Source organism: Salvia miltiorrhiza, chromosome 7, assembly GCF_028751815.1.
Source record: "Salvia miltiorrhiza cultivar Shanhuang (shh) chromosome 7, IMPLAD_Smil_shh, whole genome shotgun sequence".
NCBI lineage: Eukaryota > Viridiplantae > Streptophyta > Magnoliopsida > Lamiales > Lamiaceae > Salvia > Salvia miltiorrhiza.
Window position 1 is genome coordinate 51,444,722 of NC_080393.1, and position 18,465 is coordinate 51,463,186.

General features: G+C 37.8%; 2 long non-coding RNA genes across 2 annotated transcripts; both read right to left on the reverse strand.

The window, feature by feature from the left end:
• Positions 1-8,598: 8,598 nt before the first annotated feature.
• LOC130994714 (uncharacterized) lies at positions 8,599-9,678 on the reverse strand. Its single transcript, XR_009091892.1, has 2 exons — positions 9,328-9,678; positions 8,599-8,825 (listed from the first exon to the last, which is right to left on the reverse strand). It is a non-coding gene; the product is annotated as an uncharacterized LOC130994714 (long non-coding RNA).
• Positions 9,679-17,143: 7,465 nt separating this feature from the next.
• Positions 17,144-18,221, reverse strand: LOC130994715 (uncharacterized). Its single transcript, XR_009091893.1, has 2 exons — positions 17,873-18,221; positions 17,144-17,370 (listed from the first exon to the last, which is right to left on the reverse strand). It is a non-coding gene; the product is annotated as an uncharacterized LOC130994715 (long non-coding RNA).
• Positions 18,222-18,465: the final 244 nt, after the last annotated feature.

Genomic DNA, 18,465 nt, shown 5'->3' on the forward strand with positions numbered 1-18,465 from the left:
ATCCGCCTTTGGCTGGGCAGTGCAGCGACACCGCCGCCGCCGACTCCAGCCTCCTCATCTCTCTCAACTCTGCCCCTAAGTCAAATGACGGCACACAACCGCCGACTGCCTTGTTCTCTCAACCAACCAACACCCTCAACAAGAAGCTCAACAAAACGACGAGAAAACATCATTTTAAGGTCAACGGAAAAGCGAGAATTGCGTCAAACTTAAGGGATTTTAACGCTATTATGTTAGACGCAAAACGGCGTCGTTTAGCTTCTAATTAATCTACTCAGCATAAGTGTGCCACGTTGGTGACACGTCATCTAATTAATGGCCAAAAAATGTCACTTAAGGGAAAAACGAGAATTGGAGCAACGGTTAAGGATTTTATCACTACCTTTTGAAGGTCAAGGGAAATATGCGAATTTCGTGAAACCACAAGGATTTTGGTGCTATTTTTCCCTTTTTTAAACTAAAAATAAAGGGTAAAAATAGTTGAACTTGCTAGCCCACGTTATCAGATATCATCCTTACGTATATTTACAATTTTTTTTTAATTTCACAACACACGCATACATGACTTGAACCACCGACTTTAAGGTTGGTTGATAATTATTTTTACCAATTGAACTGCGCTTCAAATCTAGTTTATTTTTTAAATAGGGGCGTACAATGCATGCGCTATATATAAACTCATTGCACCCGGTGCGAACGCTCGCGCCACCTTTTGAGCCGCCCAACTCGCCAGCAATGCGGGTTGCTGGAGCGCAGCTCGAGCCGGCCCAACGAGCCCCACTAGAGATGCTCTTAGGAAGATGGAAAGAGGAAGGGGCGCCGCTTGAGAGATATTTTGATTATGCTTTCTCCCCCATTCGGTTGCTTCGTGATCGATTGGTGAGTGAACGAGCTTTCTGCTTGTGTGTTGTGTGTACCTCATTTCAAGAGTAGCTGTTAACATCTCTCTCTCTCTCTCTCTCTCTCTTTATATATATATATGGGAAAATTTTCTATTGAGAAAGACAAATATTTAAAGAAGTGGGAAACAATCTCATCCATTGATGATGATCCATCAAACGGTCCAGAATTAAGAATAAATCTCGTGTCCAGATATTGATGAACATATCAACAATTGTGATGAACACGTCAGTAATTCTTTATGAACGAACGTATTTGTTGAAAAGATGTATTTGTTTAAAATTACGCACTCCAGGATTCGATCCCCAAACGTCCTCAAACGTTCAATAAAATTATTGCTATGTTCATAAAAAAATATTGACATGTGGTTATGTTCTATGGAGAAATTAATTTTTTTCTGAAAGTTAGGAACGTTGAACATGTCAATAGTTTTTTTATGAACACAACAATAATTTTATTGAACGTTTGGGGATCGAATCCTGGAGTGCGAAATTTTAAACAAATACATCTTTTCAACAAATACGTCCGTTCATAAAAAATTATTGACATATTCATCACAATTGTTGATATGTTCATCAAAATCTGTACACGAGATTTATTCTTAATTCTGGACCGTTTGGTGGATCATGATCAATGGATGAGATTTTTTCTCACTTCTTTAAATATTTATTTTACTCAATAGAACTTTTTCCTATATATATATATATATATGTATATATATATATACATACATACATACACACATAGGGAGAGGTTCAAGAAAGAACCACTAATTAAAAGAAGAATGGAGAACCATTTTCAGTCATTTGATCATCAAGATCTACAGTGGATACATCATCTTGTTGGATGAATGCAGATCATGGGTTCGAATTCTGAAGGGAGCATTTTTTTTATATTTTTTTAGTGCATTAATTTTAACAACGAATGCATTAATTTTTATAGTAGATGCATTAGATTTGATGGTTCTCACTTTCTCACAAATAATGTAGTTCTCTCTAGAACTATATATATATATATATATAGATAGATATAGGGTTGAGTTCAACAGAGAATTATCTTTTTCGAGAGAACGAACAAATCTATATATTTTACGAACAGATCAACATAAGTAATGAACAGACGTATTTTGTAAAAATATAGAAAAACTCGCCGCCAACAGGATTCAAACCCGGGGCAAATTGTTGTTCATGCGGTACATTGATCTGTTCATTAAAATTATAGATCTGTTCGTTTTTATTTTACGAATGCTCTATTCTCCACAATATTTAGCTTCTCTGTTGAACCCTTATCTATATATATATATATATATATATATATATATATATATATATAGGGTCCAATTCAACAAAAACAGCCCCTTGTATAGAGTAAAGAGACATAATATGGTTCATTAGATATCACAAGATCAATGGACGAGATTTTTAGTAGATTTTTTCAAAATAAAAATTAGTTGTCCTTAAGTTTACATATAATGCGTTCGTAAAGGTTAATACAGTAAATTTATATGAGTTGAAATTGGTAAGCTTTCCAAGATTCCTAAAAATTCTCTCTTTCCATATCAGCTGCAAAACTTCGTTCGTTACAATGGGATACGATTTTATATATCATTCTGTTTTCCATATCATCATTATAAATGGTAGGTTAGTCATTACTTTTGTTGGTCTCGCCGTCGACGAATTGTGCTGCAATTGCCGCGGAACGAAGAGTATAGAAGGACGAGTTTTTAATCCTTTGTCGTCGGTGTGTTCTTATGAATCGTACTCGGAATTCTTAGCCATTGAAGTTTAATCAGCGACAAATTGAGGTTATTGATTACTCTGCTTGATGAACACATAAAAAATGCATCAAATTTTCGTTATTCCTCTATATTTTTATGTGCTTGGGTGTTGGCGTTAATTTAATTGTATTTTAAAACAACATAACAGTTGTGCTGTTGTACCGTATTAGTATTGAAAATACTTTAAACGAAGAGTGTTGTTGTATAGATGCAATTCTTATGAGGTAGACACGTTTGAACGGATCAGTATTGAAATTACTTTGAACGAAAGAGATCCTCAAAAGTCAACTTTATGAGTGTTGTACTAAATGTTCATGACCTACACACGTTTGAACGGATTCACTTATGCATCATGTATTTTATGTAAAATTATTTGACATATTTGTACAGATTGCACAAATTAATATTCTTTATTCTTTTGCTGCTTCCGATGACACTAAACGTACTGTTTTTTTCTTTTGTCTGGCAGACATAGATCATTTTCAACAAAAAGTAGTTGTTGTTCCAGGTTAATTCTAAAGAACATGTATATCTTTATTATTTTTGAAGGGCATTTGGCTATTGATTAATAAATTGCATATTACGTATTGGATTTTTTCCTTTTGTGTAACAGACACACCCAGTGATTCATCCATTTCTCCGGATAAAAAGCGTACCAAATTGATTTATCCGCAACGTTTACAAATAGCAGAAGGTAAACTATTTCCAAGTGTGTGATGTTTGATTTATAAATAATACGTTGTTGATTTAATACTAACAAATTTGATATATGTTTAGGCAAGTCACCTGCTTCGTTTCGATCACCACGTCGCATCTCAAGGGTCGATGTAGTAGATGGTATGTTAGCTCACATGCATTTGTGATTATTCATAGTTTTCGAACACTACATGCAAATCCAATTGTACAAATGACTAATTTTTTAATTACAGTTAATGCATCTGCACCTCCGCTACAATATTCAACAAACACTGTTATTGGTGATGCACGCGATGTGGAATCATTATCCAACACAAAAATAGTTAGGTTTGCACGTCGTACCATTAAACATGAAGATCGTTTAAACGATTTGTTAGGAGGGAAAGCTAAGTTACCTACCTTGAACACGAGGACAACACCTTCCGCGTTCCATGATGCTCTATTGAAGTTGAATTCTTCTCAGAAGTATGCAGTCAGGGACATTGGATTTGAAAATATTCTTGAACTAAAAGTAAAGGATTTGCCAGGGCGATTGGCGTATTGGACGTTGAATAATTTCAACCCAACGACCGGCATGCTAGAAATCAACAATATTAGTCGTGTAAAGGTGACGGCTGATGATGTATACCGTGTGTTTGGTATCCCAAAGGGTCCTGACAAAATTGTTTCATTTGAACGCCAATCTAACTGTGAACTTTTCCAACAGTGGTTAGACTTATTTGATGTTGACAACAGAGATCAAATAAAGATTGGTGTTGTGCTCAGTGAAATGTTAAGTTGCAAGAATGGAGGGACGTAGTTTAAACGACACTTCATGATTGCATTGGGATTTTCATTGTTTGAGAGTTGTTCAAATGGCACTGTTCATCCATATATATTGAACACGCTGCAGGATGTGAACAATTTGGACAAATGGGACTGGGGAGAATATATGTTCAGAAGTTTGGTTGACAATAGAGACACTTGGGGCGGTGATGAGTCGAGAGTCTACACAGGTCCAGCCCTTTTTGTGGTGGTACGTCCCTTTACTTAAGTTGAACTGTATTTAAATTTTTGTTTTACAAATATTATTTAAATATTGTTTAGGTATCTCGTATACTTTATAACAACTTTCATTTTTTATATGAAGTTATTTTATGTCGATCGATTCAATATTATTGGTGATATTCCCAAAAGAATGTTCCCAATATCGATGAATTGGTCTAGTAGTGACTTATGTGAACGACAACGCTTGGAAATGGCTAAACCGGCTTTCGGAATTGGGAAGTTGCGCGATGCTCTAAGACTGCCCTCGAGATATAATGTTCGGTCAAAAACTTTGGAAGCATCAAGCTCTATACCGTTGAATGGTGGAATTGATGAGTTTAGTGTATCAAAGAAACTTCGAGTGGATGCCAAGTTCATTGCAGACAAGATGGCCGAACTCCGCAAACTTGCGAACAGTGCATCCATGAGTGAGAGGCAAACAAAGTTTTTTGAAGACAGTGTTAAAGCGGCATCATTATTGACTGGTATGCGTATCGTCGTATCTGAACCAACTTTCGAACACACGTCTACTGTTGTTGTGGATATAAAGGACTATATACAATATCTAGATGATTTCCTAGCATGGGTTGATACTGTATTGGCCAAAGCAGATACCAAGAAGAAATCCATCAAAATCAAAGAAGATGAAATCCTAAAGTTTGATTTGTCCATTGCTGATGATGAGGCTGTTTTATGGAACGAGGTGATTCATTATGTATTACAGTCTTTACAATTAATGTGTTGTGGTTTATTACATATTGGGTCTCATGCTTTCCATTTAATTATACACTCAGTTGTTATGTAAATTACACAGACACCAGGTTCATCAACAACACCTCCGTCATCCATCAAAATGAAGAATGTGCAGGTATGATTTTTAATATGTATAGACCACTACGTTAAGATCAGATTAAACATACAATCATAATTCATTTAAATATATTAAAGTGCGGGTGTTAAAATAGAGGAATGGTGTGCCACAAGTAGAAGTCAATAATGAAAACATCGGTTTCCAGACACCCGTTAAATTTGTAAGCCTTTATATATTTTTTTAAATGTGTTATTTTGGTAAATATTGATTCATAGCTTCTCATTCACGTAGGTACCTGATGCCACCAAAGCGAGGGCTGCGCTTCAACAACTTGATCCCAACCACAGCAGAATGACATTAGATGTATGTCCAAATAATACTATGTATGTTTCAAAATCTTTTATATCTCAAATGTATTAACATGGCTCATTTGTTTTATTTTCAAGGTCCTCATTGGAGATTCCCCAATTCTTGGTTGCGTAAGGAAAAAATTATACAACAAATGATCACACTCCCGGGGGAAAGAAATTGATAATACTGTCTGCACAAAAATGCAATTGAGCAATAACGAAAAGGCAATTGGGTCGTTCTGTTTTGACGTTGGTGGAGCTGACGTGTACGATTTTTTGAACTTATGCAGTTTTAAATATATACAGTTTTATAGTTTTATGTATTGATATGATTTTAGTTGTTTCTGTTGGACTATATGAAGTGGGGAAATCTTGTTCTCGTTCAAAGAAGTTGAGTTAAGGAAATATGACATGATGTTTTTGAAGCCTGGAAATTCAATACAGCCATCTTTAATTGATGCATGGTCGGCCATTCTGAACAACATGGAGAATTATAGCGGTGTTAGTAGGCCGACACGTTTCTTTGGATCCACAGACATATATGTAAGTATTTGATAGCATAAACTTTTAATTATAAAGTACGTATCATGGGTCATCTTATTTTCGTGTAATGGCAGATTGATAGCATTTATCCGACTGACATGTCATACGAAGAACAACATGCGATTTTTTATCGGGCACTATCCAATGATTTGCGTATGTCCAAGAGCAACCCAGTTGGACTTATAGATATGGTAATATTTTATGTTGGTTTTTTATAAAAACCATTTTATTGACTACTACTAACACTTCTAACGCAACTACAATTTTTCTTTCCTATTTTTGACGAGGAGCACCCATATGCGTTGTGTGTTGACACACGTAAAGGGATAATGTTCGTACTAAACAATTCGGTATTACTAAACGACAACCAGGTTCAAGGACGACCTTACAATGTCTGCAGCGTTTTTGTAAGTTAGCGTTCAAAAATTATGCCTTAGTTTGTGTCATTTTACTATTTTACTATTTTACTTAAATATTTGTTGTAACAATGCAAATTGTTGTCGGAATACTTAGCTCATCTTGGTGAGAAGTCTAAGGGTGCCTTGGTTTCTAGATCGACTATCTACTTTTTAGATCTTGAATGGTCTGATGGATCGAACATCATAGACGCTGGGATTCATCTGATGAGATGCATTGAAATTTTCAAGGGAGAGACTTTGCCTAGGTGGAAATGTGGATTATTGGATACAAATTATGCCTCAATTTGTCGAATGAGGATAAGATACTGTGCAGCGATTATTGAATGGTCTGGGAACAAGTTTAAGGATCAAGTCCTGAAATATTCACATGAAAGATATGGTGTGTTACTTGAGACGGATGGGTCGAAGTTTGATGAATTACTATTTGGTTGATGTTTTGACAATTGATTTTTTTCTTTATGTGCTAAACGATTTGACGGTGGATAGTTTAAACTTAATAAATTTATCATTTATTGGCTTAGTTATGAACTGAAACATTATTCATATGTTCGATCATTATTGCTTTGTTCTAAACAATTTATTTTGTTGTTCAATAAATTTAAATAACTATCAACCAGGGGGCTTAGCCCACTGGCCACCGGGTCCTCACTTAAGTGAAGTGACCCGGGTTCGATCCCTCTTGGGAACGAATTGGTGATTGGAGATATAAGGTGGAGTTTGGTGAATGGAGAGATAAGGTGGTTCTTGGAGTGGATGGGGAACTAACTACTAACATCTAACATGACTTTGACCGATCAAAAAAAAAAAAAAAATTTAAATAACTATCATTTTTTAATTAGTTAAGCAGTAAGAGCTTCTTAGCGTAATTTTGCTGAAATGACTTTTTTATGTTTGATCAGTATTAGCATATGCATATCATTATAGTTAGTGGTAACTTTATAAATCTTATAATATTTGAGATAAGTTATGCAAGAAGTGGTGTTTATCGTTATTTTTTGAAATATCCTTTTTATATTCAATCATTATCAACCGGTTCATATCTGTGTACCGAGATGTTCAAAAAATATTTAATCGATATCTTAATACAATTATCCTATTTGAATTTAGTCATGCGTTATCAGTTTATTAGTGTAAATTTTTGAAATGATTTTCTATGATGGATCACGTTTATTTTGTTCATATCATTAAAGTTAGTTATTCAACAAATATGTCGCATGTGAAATGTAGACACTTATTAGTGGCGATTTATTTTATTAAAAATCTTTTGTCTGTAATAGTTTTGGTTAAGATAAGATAATATGTTTATACCGCAATTAGTAATTTATTTAGTATCTAATGCCTATGTAGCTGTCTGTTTGACTCAATAAAGGACAATAAGTTAGTTTCCATATTAATTTTACCAACCCAAAAATTTGAAAATGGTATATTTTGGTTGAATAGTGTGAACTTATCTTTTTTTCCTAGTTGAACAAAACAAGCCAATCTCATTTCCTTATTGTAATAGTGTAGTAGCCCCACCGTATTTACACTATTGTTGAATATATAATTAAATTCACATATTAGATTCTAATATAGATAGTCGTCAAATAAGGACCGTAGTAATCCAATTTCTATTTGGGATTAGCTGATTAAATAAGAAATATAGATTCAATTATTCATATTATTATTTGGGCTTAGGACTTTATTTGGTAAATACAGTCCAATTATTATTTATAAATTCAGTTTTAGATTAGCCCAATAACTGTATTGACCCAAAATGTAATAAGAAGCCCAATTTCATTAACCCAACTGTTACTCTATTCTTGAATGGATTGATCAGATCGAATTGGCTGCATTTATCTTGTAAAGAAACAAGATTTTTGTGAAAGAACACGTAGAGCATGATACAACACGTATCATGTGATTTAACACGTATCTCTCACCTTTCCACCCAGCTACTTCATTTAACCGACTCAAACTATTATAAATATGGTGAGTTACAGTAGTCTCATCCTTTTCCCATTCTGCTAATTCCAAACAACAAAGCAAATCATCTATAAGCAAATCATCTATAATCGTCTACAGCAGCTTGTGCAGTTTGTATAAAGAAGGTAGTCTTTCTTTTCTCTTTATGCACATAATAACGAGTTAAAAATAGTGAAAACAGTAGTAATAGTAATAAGCTACAAACATCCCTATTCAGATTCAGCAACACAATCCCAGTTTCTCGATAATCAATAAATAAACAGATTTACATCATATAAAAATTGAATCTTGAGCAGTAGACGACTGTCACTCTGAGTAATCCCTTGAAACCTCGGTTCCTGAATAGAACAAGTAGAGATTCATTAGTTTGTGATGTTAAAGCTGAAATAGAAATTAGATTGGAGATTTTGCTGGAATTAGATTTTGAACTGGTGATTGAAATAGAGAAAGGGAAAGGAGAGGTTAGCAGCGGCAGGCCGCGAACCACCGCGACGGAGGAGCGGCTGGTGGCGGCGACCATCGGCGCTGCCTGAGCCACGGCAGCCGCGGTGGCTGCTGCAGTAGAAGAGAGAGGGAGATTGAGCAAGAGATAGTAAGATAGAGTGTGAGATAGAGACAGACAACAGGAAGAGAGTGAGAAAGGCAGAACGAGGTAGAGGGAGAGAGGAGCGGGGCAGGCGGCGGCGAGCGCCGGCGCTGCAAGCGCCGTCGTAGCTTGCGGCGGCCGCCGCGCCCTGGACAGAGAGAGAGAGAGAGCGAGAGATCGAGAAAGGGCAGAGAGAGAGGGAGTTCGAGGGAGAGAGAGCAGAGATAGAAGTAGAGAGAGAGACAGGGACTTACCTGAGTCAGAAGAGGCAGCGGCGTGACAGAGACGACGGCGGGGCAGCAGGCTTCGCCGGAGAGACGAATTCCAGAGGGGATGAAGAGAGGTAGAAACCCTAGGATTTTGATTTTATAATTTGGGGATTGAAACATAGGGAAAGGAGAAATGGAGAGAAAGGAAGGGGGGAGAGGAGAGGCCGACCTCGCCGCGCCGGAGGCGGCGAAGCTCACCGGAGACAGGGAGAGAGAAAGAGGACGACAGAGTTGAGAGAGAGAGAGAAGGAACGCAGAGAGAGAATGTAGATGTATGTGAGCGTGAGGAGATAAGAAAGAGAAGTTAATTTGGTTCCTTTTATTAAAGGGAAGAATATAGGATTCTTAATTTATTTAGTCTAAAAATAGTTAATTGGGCTACTAATTATTGGATCAATTAAATTTTGTTGGGCTTTGGATTAATTCTGTAAATGGCCCAGATTTATTTTAATTGGACATTTGATTTATTCAAACAAACTGCATTATTATTTTCAGCCCAATAATTTATGTAAATAAGATTAACTATTTATTTATACTTAGAAGTAGTTAATTAAAGCATTAAATATAGAATTATTTTAGTTAGTAGTTAAACCTATATTAGATCATCTTAGAATCAAGCTCTTTAAAAAGAAAGAAGGAATTTATAATAATTCTACGTTAGTATTTATTTTTAATTAGTGTGAATAGAATTGATTAATGTCAGAGTTATAATTATTGCAGTTTCAGTCTAAGTTGGCTGTTGATAAGTTTGTCAAACAACTAGTCTCCATTCCAAGATTTCCAATAGAAATATCACCTTAAAACCAACATAAGTGTTTTTTAAGTTAAATCCATATTATTTTCTCGTTATTTACTTAGTTAGTAAATCTATATTGAAGGTCATATACAAAAGAAGGTGAATCCATAGTTCCGAATCACCTGAATCATCAGACCACGATCAGGTGGGCTTTCTTATATAAAAATCAAAGTTTAGATTATGCTGCAGTTGAATAAAATCTTGCAAACTATTATCATTGCCTATCAATTTTAAGATTTATGTATGATACCTATCTGACACCAGCAGTTAATCGAATTCGGGTCCTGTTCTATCCAGATGTTAGACAGGATTAGTGTACACAAGGGACCGTGAGCCAATTAGCGTATCGGCCGGTCTAGGACCGTGAGCCGGTTTAGCGTATCGGCCGGTCTAGGACCGTGAGCCGGTTTAGCATATCGGCCGGTCAGTGACCGTAGAAGGTGGCCACCTTCTCGGCACACAGTTATCATTGCAGATATGGTAGAGTACAAAAGAACATAGTCTGATCAGACGAACTTTAGTTCAAGTAAATGACTAGTGGGTACAGACTTTTTACTAAAACCTCTGTACGCCATGAGAAAAGGCATGATAATTTACAGCTTTAGTATGCATGTACGTATCTTTGGCATGTGTCCACTGAGTATTTTATACTCAGCCCTGTATGTATTTATAAACGTGCAGGTTGAGCAGAGACGATGATGAAACGGTGTCGAGCGGTCTTTTGTTTTGTATGAATGTATATTTCGAGACGCATGTCTTTAACATGCCTCTCCAGTCAGTCTTCCGCTTCGAACACTTATTTTGTGTAAAGATCACAATAGGTCTTCTCTATTGTGATTCTCGTATGTAAACAACATCTTTGGCTTGTAAAATCCTTTCAAGTTTATAAAGAGTGACTTCTTTATACATTAGAATTTTCTTCTGGTTCAGTGTAAACTTTCGATCCGCTTCTACAAATTAATCCCTTTCTTATTCCCGCTTCTTAATTCCCTCCCTTGGTCATGATTCCCCGGATTAACTATCCTTAGTTAAGCCCGGTCGTGACAGAGTGGTATCAGAGCAGTTTTTGCACTGACCCTCAAAATCTTTCAAGTCAAGTCTAGTTTGATCCGCTAGACTAGTTTTAACTAATTAGTAAACACTCGACACCTTCTCGCATCTTGCTCAAAGAATATAGAAAGGTAAGAAACTAGTTGATTGAGATAGTACATGATGTTGGAGATGTATTGATTTCACAGAACATAGAAATGAATAGAGACAGAGTTGAGTTAGGTAATTATATTCGGGGCTAGCTACTAAGAAGAATAGACACCAGAGGAACGAAGATCTAGTAGTGTGTAACTTCGATATGTTTGTAATGACGAGTTACTAATGGAGGTGAAAGGCGAATGTCACTCCTGAGTGAGAGACATAGGCATGGTCTTTCTTTTCAGGGTCTTATGCGACGAATTCCTGAAATGACTATCGCCGTTTTAGTACGATAATATGATTAATTAAAATTCGGAAGTGAGATCACGTGTAACTGCCTTGCAATAGTAAGTCTAAGAATAATTGGATTAATTGTGACCATGAGATTTTAGTCGTGATAGTATAAACGCTCCGAAGCCCTTTTGATCACAGAGGCATTCATTTTATTAGAATGTCCTGTGATGTAGTACGTAGTGTGATAGTATGTTTGACTGTTGGAAAGTCATACTATGTACTAGTAATGTACAGAAAGACCTTTCGAGGCAATTTTGGTAATGAGAATTATATGTATATGTTAACTAGATGGGTATTAATTATGAGCCAGTTATGATAATGCCAAACTTGATGTACAATAACAAGACAATATTTACTATATTTGTTTTGTAATTATCAGAATGCCACGAGGTAGACCTAGAAGGGTGATGGAAGAACCAGCAGGACAGGATATACCACCACCACCACCACCACCATTGCCACAACATAGGACTGAAGAATTGTTTTTACGCCAAAATCCACCAACGTTTAACGGATCAGGAGATCCGGCTGAAGCTGAAACTTGGATAAGAGCAATGGAACGTATTTTCAATTTTCTTCACTGCACCGAGCAAGAACGTTTGTCTTGCATATCTTTTCAGCTGGTTGGATCAGCTGATTTCTGGTGGGAAACTAAACGGAGAGCTCTTACTCCAGTTCAAATGGAAAACTTTACTTGGGAACAATTCAAGGTGGGATTGTATGATAAGTATATTCCAAAAAGCTATCGAAAAAAAGAAGGATGCTGAATTTTACAATCTCCGGCAGGGTAAGATGACAGTCACCGAGTATGATAGAATATTTTGTGACTTATCTCGTTATGCACCGACCCAAGTAGATACTGATCAGAAAATGTCAGAGAAATTTTGCAGTGGATTACGACCTGAGATTAGGATGACCTTAGCCGGTCATGAAGGATTGACTTATGCAGATGCGCTCAGTAGAGCTTTGGATATAGAAGCCGCTATGCCAACAGAAAGGGTAATACCTATACCAATGTTTGTACCAGCACCAGCACCAGCACCCCCACCGATGCAGTCTCAGAATTTTAAAGGAAAGCGAAAGTGGAATGACACGGGGAATAACCAACCCAATAAAAAGATATGGCCGGGACAAGGACAACCTCAACAACAAGGGTTGGGAAAACAATTTAATTTTGGACCCAGGGGAAATATTCAAGGACAACAAAAGACTCCCACTTGTCCAAAATGTAATCGAGTACACTCGGGTGTATGTAAAGCTGGTAGTGATGCTTGTTATACCTGTGGCCAGAAGGGTCACTTTTCAAAATTTTGCCCGACTAAACAACAGGGACCAGGACTCCGACAGAACCAACCAACTCGAGTCCAACCTCTAAGAGCGGTTCAAGGATACCCCCAACTACAACAGCAACATCAACGACAACCGCCGAATCCTCAACATCAGCAGTTGATTCAGCAAATTAGAGCTTATCCTCTGAAACAGAAGCAACCTGAGAAGACTCAGGGAAACCTGGCAGGTATGGGTAAACTTTTGGATATACCTGTCATAGTTCTGTTTGATACTGGTGCATCACACTCTTTCATAGCAAATGCATGCGCGGATACTTTGGAATTAAAAACAGAACAAGCTAATCATAGGATGAAAATACATTCACCTATAGGGGGGACTACGATCACGTCACATTGTTGCTCTAACCTAGAAATAGAGTTAGGGACTTTTAAAGTGGTCGCAAACAACTTGAATCTTATGCCTATGTGGGACACAGATATAATTTTAGGCATGGATTGGTTAACTGAGAATTATGCCACGATCCGTTGTAATGAGAGGCAGATTTCTTTCCAACTCCCAGGAAAAGAACCAACGAGTTTTCATGGAATTAGTATGGGTAAGAGGATACCCGTAATTTCAGCGCTGCAAGCATGGAAGATGATGAAAAAGAAGGATTCTCAAGCCTATCTTGTTTATTTAAATGGAGAAGTTAAGGATACGAAAACAATAGATGAAGTAGCAGTTGTACGGGAATTCCAAGATATTTTTCCAGAAAAGTTGCCTGGATTACCACCAAATCGACAAATAGAGCTTGCGATTGACTTGGAACCTGGATCTGCCCCAATATCAAAGGCACCTTATAGAATGGCTCCAAAGGAACTGGAAGAATTAAAAATCCAACTTCAAGAACTATTGGACCTAGGTTTTATCAGACCTAGTGTGTCCCCATGGGGAGCACCGGTACTCTTTGTGAAAAAGAAAGACGGTACAATGAGAATGTGCATTGATTACCGTGAGATCAACAAAATTACGCTCAAGAATAAATATCCACTGCCGAGGATTGAAGATTTGTTTGATCAACTGAAGGGTGCAAGTGTATTCTCAAAAATCGATTTAAGATCTGGATACCATCAGTTGAGGATCAAACAGGAAGACATCCCTAAAACCGCATTTAGAACGAGATATGGACACTACGAATTTGTAGTTGTACCATTTGGATTGACGAACGCCCCAGCGGTATTTATGGATCTCATGAACCGAGTCTTCCACCCATACCTAGATAAATTTGTTCTAGTGTTCATTGATGATATTTTGGTTTATTCTCAAAATCAAGCAGAACATGAAAAACATTTGAGAATAGTTCTGGAAACATTAAGAACGGAACAACTTTATGGGAAGTTTAGCAAATGTGAATTCTGGCTCAATGAAGTAACATTTCTTGGACATGTTGTGTCATCTGAGGGAATCAAGGTGGACCCTGCAAAAGTACAGACAGTACAAGAGTGGAAAGCGCCAACTAACCTTAATGAAATAAGGAGCTTTCTAGGTTCAGCAGGGTATTACAGGAGATTTATTGAAGGATTTTCGAAAATAGCAAGACCCATGACACAATTACTCAGAAAGGGAGTTAAGTTTACATGGACAAGTGAATGTGAGGAAAGCTTCCAAGAACTGAAAAGGAAATTGACTACAGCACCAGTTTTAGCCGTACCAGAAGCCAATAAAGGTTATGACATCTACACTGACGCATCAAAGAATGGACTAGGTTGTGTATTAATGCAAGAATGAAGAGTGATAGCCTATGCGTCTCGACAACTTAGGCCTCACGAATTGAACTATCCCACACATGACCTAGAATTAGCAGCAGTAGTACATGCGCTAAAGATTTGGAGACATCACCTTTATGGGGTACGATGTGAAATCTTCACAGACCACAAGAGTCTAAAATACTTCTTCGAGCAAAAAGATTTGAACATGAGACAAAGAAGGTGGCTCGAATTAGTAAAGGATTACGATTGTGGAATAAACTACCACCCTGGCAAAGCTAATATGGTTGCTGATGCTTTAAGTCGTAAAACTCAACCACAGTTGGGATTTTTCCTTACTCAGGAGAAAGAACTGGTAGAAAACTTTGGTAGAATGAGTTTAGAAGTGGTACAACCCCCACATACGACGCAATCTATCATTGCAACAGTTTTGGCGGAACCGAATCTTCGAGAAAGAATTATCAATGCGCAAAGGAAAGATGAAATATTAGAGAAATTGCGCTTGAAAATCAGAACGGACAAACCTACAGGTTACGAGGAAGCTGCTGATAATGCTATTATGTTTGAAGGAAGATTGTGCATTCCATGTGATGAGGAGCTCAGAAATACAATCATGAGTGAAGCTCATGACACACCTTACACCGCTCACCCTGGAAGTACGAAAATGTATCAGGACATGAAGAAGAAGTTTTGGTGGGACGGAATGAAGAGAGACATAGCTTCTTACGTTGAGAGGTGTTTGACATGTCAGCAGGTGAAGGCGTTGCATCAACGACCTTATGGAAAGCTACAACCGTTACCGATTCCAGAATGGAAATGGGACCATATTACGATGGACTTCGTTACTAGTTTACCCAAATCAAGAGGAAACCACACTGCTATCTGGGTAGTCGTAGATCGACTAACGAAGTGTGCCCACTTTATACCAATTTCCATTACTTATGGATCTGACAAACTAGCTCAATTGTATGTCCGGGAGATTGTACGCCTCCACGGAATACCTATGTCAATCACTTCGGATAGGGATTCAAGATTCACCTCTCGATTTTGGACTAGTCTGCAGAAAGAGCTAGGCACTCAGCTGAATTTTAGTACTGCCTTCCATCCACAAACAGATGGACAGACGGAAAGAACAATTCAAACACTGGAGGATATGCTAAGAACAATAGTGTTGGATAGAGGCGGTGCTTGGGAATCAGTGTTGCCACTGGTTGAATTTGCCTATAATAATAGCTATCAAGCAACCATTAATATGGCACCATACGAGGTATTGTATGGAAAGAAATGCAGGTCGCCACTTTATTGGGATGAAGTAGGCGAGAGAAAGAATCTAGGGCCGGACGCAGTTAATGAAATGATTGAAATTATCCGACAGGTTCGGACAAGAATGAAAGAGGCCCAAAATAGACAAAAGTCCTATGCAGATACGCGCCGAACTGAACTACAGTTTGAAGTAGGAGATAAAGTTTTTCTGAAGGTATCTCCATCAAAGGGAATAGTTAGATTTGGCGTGAAGGGAAAACTCAAACCTCGTTTTGTGGGACCCTATGAAATCTTGGAACGAATAGGCCAAGTTGCTTATAGATTAGCCTTACCACCCAGTTTTGGGAATGTTCATAATGTGTTCCATGTATCGCAATTAAGGAAATACGTGTTTGACCCCAAACACGTAATTCATCACGAAGAGATAAACTTGAGTTCAGACTTGATTTATGAAGAAAGACCAGAAGCTATCCTGGATCGAAAAACACAGGATTTAAGAAATAAATCAATCGTATTGGTGAAAGTTTTGTGGAGACATCACGACCAGGAAGAAGCAACATGGGAACTGGAAGACAAAATGCGAGACAAATACCCAGAGTTGTTTAACTAGGTACGCAAATTTCGGGACGAAATTTTTATTTAGAGGGGTAGGATGTAGTAGCCCCACCGTATTTACACTATTGTTGAATATATAATTAAATTCACATATTAGATTCTAATATAGATAGTCGTCAAATAAGGACCGTAGTAATCCAATTTCTATTTGGGATTAACTGATTAAATAAGAAATATAGATTCAATTATTCATATTATTATTTGGGCTTAGGACTTTATTTGGTAAATACAGTCCAATTATTATTTATAAATTCAGTTTTAGATTAGCCCAATAACTGTATTGGCCCAAAATGTAATAAGAAGCCCAATTTCATTAACCCAACTGTTACTCTATTCTTGAATGGATTGATCAGATCGAATTGGCTGCATTTATCTTGTAAAGAAACAAGATTTTTGTGAAAGAACACGTAGAGCATGATACAACACGTATCATGTGATTTAACACGTATCTCTCACCTTTCCACCCAGCTACTTCATTTAACCGACTCAAACTATTATAAATATGGTGAGTTACAGTAGTCTCATCCTTTTCCCATTCTGCTAATTCCAAACAACAAAGCAAATCATCTATAAGCAAATCATCTATAATCGTCTACAGCAGCTTGTGCAGTTTGTATAAAGAAGGTAGTCTTTCTTTTCTCTTTATGCACATAATAACGAGTTAAAAATAGTGAAAACAGTAGTAATAGTAATAAGCTACAAACATCCCTATTCAGATTCAGCAACACAATCCCAGTTTCTCGATAATCAATAAATAAACAGATTTACATCATATAAAAATTGAATCTTGAGCAGTAGACGACTGTCACTCTGAGTAATCCCTTGAAACCTCGGTTCCTGAATAGAACAAGTAGAGATTCATTAGTTTGTGATGTTAAAGCTGAAATAGAAATTAGATTGGAGATTTTGCTGGAATTAGATTTTGAACTGGTGATTGAAATAGAGAAAGGGAAAGGAGAGGTTAGCAGCGGCAGGCCGCGAACCACCGCGACGGAGGAGCGGCTGGTGGCGGCGACCATCGGCGCTGCCTGAGCCACGGCAGCCGCGGTGGCTGCTGCAGTAGAAGAGAGAGGGAGATTGAGCAAGAGATAGTAAGATAGAGTGTGAGATAGAGACAGACAACAGGAAGAGAGTGAGAAAGGCAGAACGAGGTAGAGGGAGAGAGGAGCGGGGCAGGCGGCGGCGAGCGCCGGCGCTGCAAGCGCCGTCGTAGCTTGCGGCGGCCGCCGCGCCCTGGACAGAGAGAGAGAGAGAGCGAGAGATCGAGAAAGGGCAGAGAGAGAGGGAGTTCGAGGGAGAGAGAGCAGAGATAGAAGTAGAGAGAGAGACAGGGACTTACCTGAGTCAGAAGAGGCAGCGGCGTGACAGAGACGACGGCGGGGCAGCAGGCTTCGCCGGAGAGACGAATTCCAGAGGGGATGAAGAGAGGTAGAAACCCTAGGATTTTGATTTTATAATTTGGGGATTGAAACATAGGGAAAGGAGAAATGGAGAGAAAGGAAGGGGGGAGAGGAGAGGCCGACCTCGCCGCGCCGGAGGCGGCGAAGGCCGGCGACGCTCACCGGAGACAGGGAGAGAGAAAGAGGACGACAGAGTTGAGAGAGAGAGAGAAGGAACGCAGAGAGAGAATGTAGATGTATGTGAGCGTGAGGAGATAAGAAAGAGAAGTTAATTTGGTTCCTTTTATTAAAGGGAAGAATATAGGATTCTTAATTTATTTAGTCTAAAAATAGTTAATTGGGCTACTAATTATAGGATCAATTAAATTTTGTTGGGCTTTGGATTAATTCTGTAAATGGCCCAGATTTATTTTAATTGGACATTTGATTTATTCAAACAAACTGCATTATTATTTTCAGCCCAATAATTTATGTAAATAAGATTAACTATTTATTTATACTTAGAAGTAGTTAATTAAAGCATTAAATATAG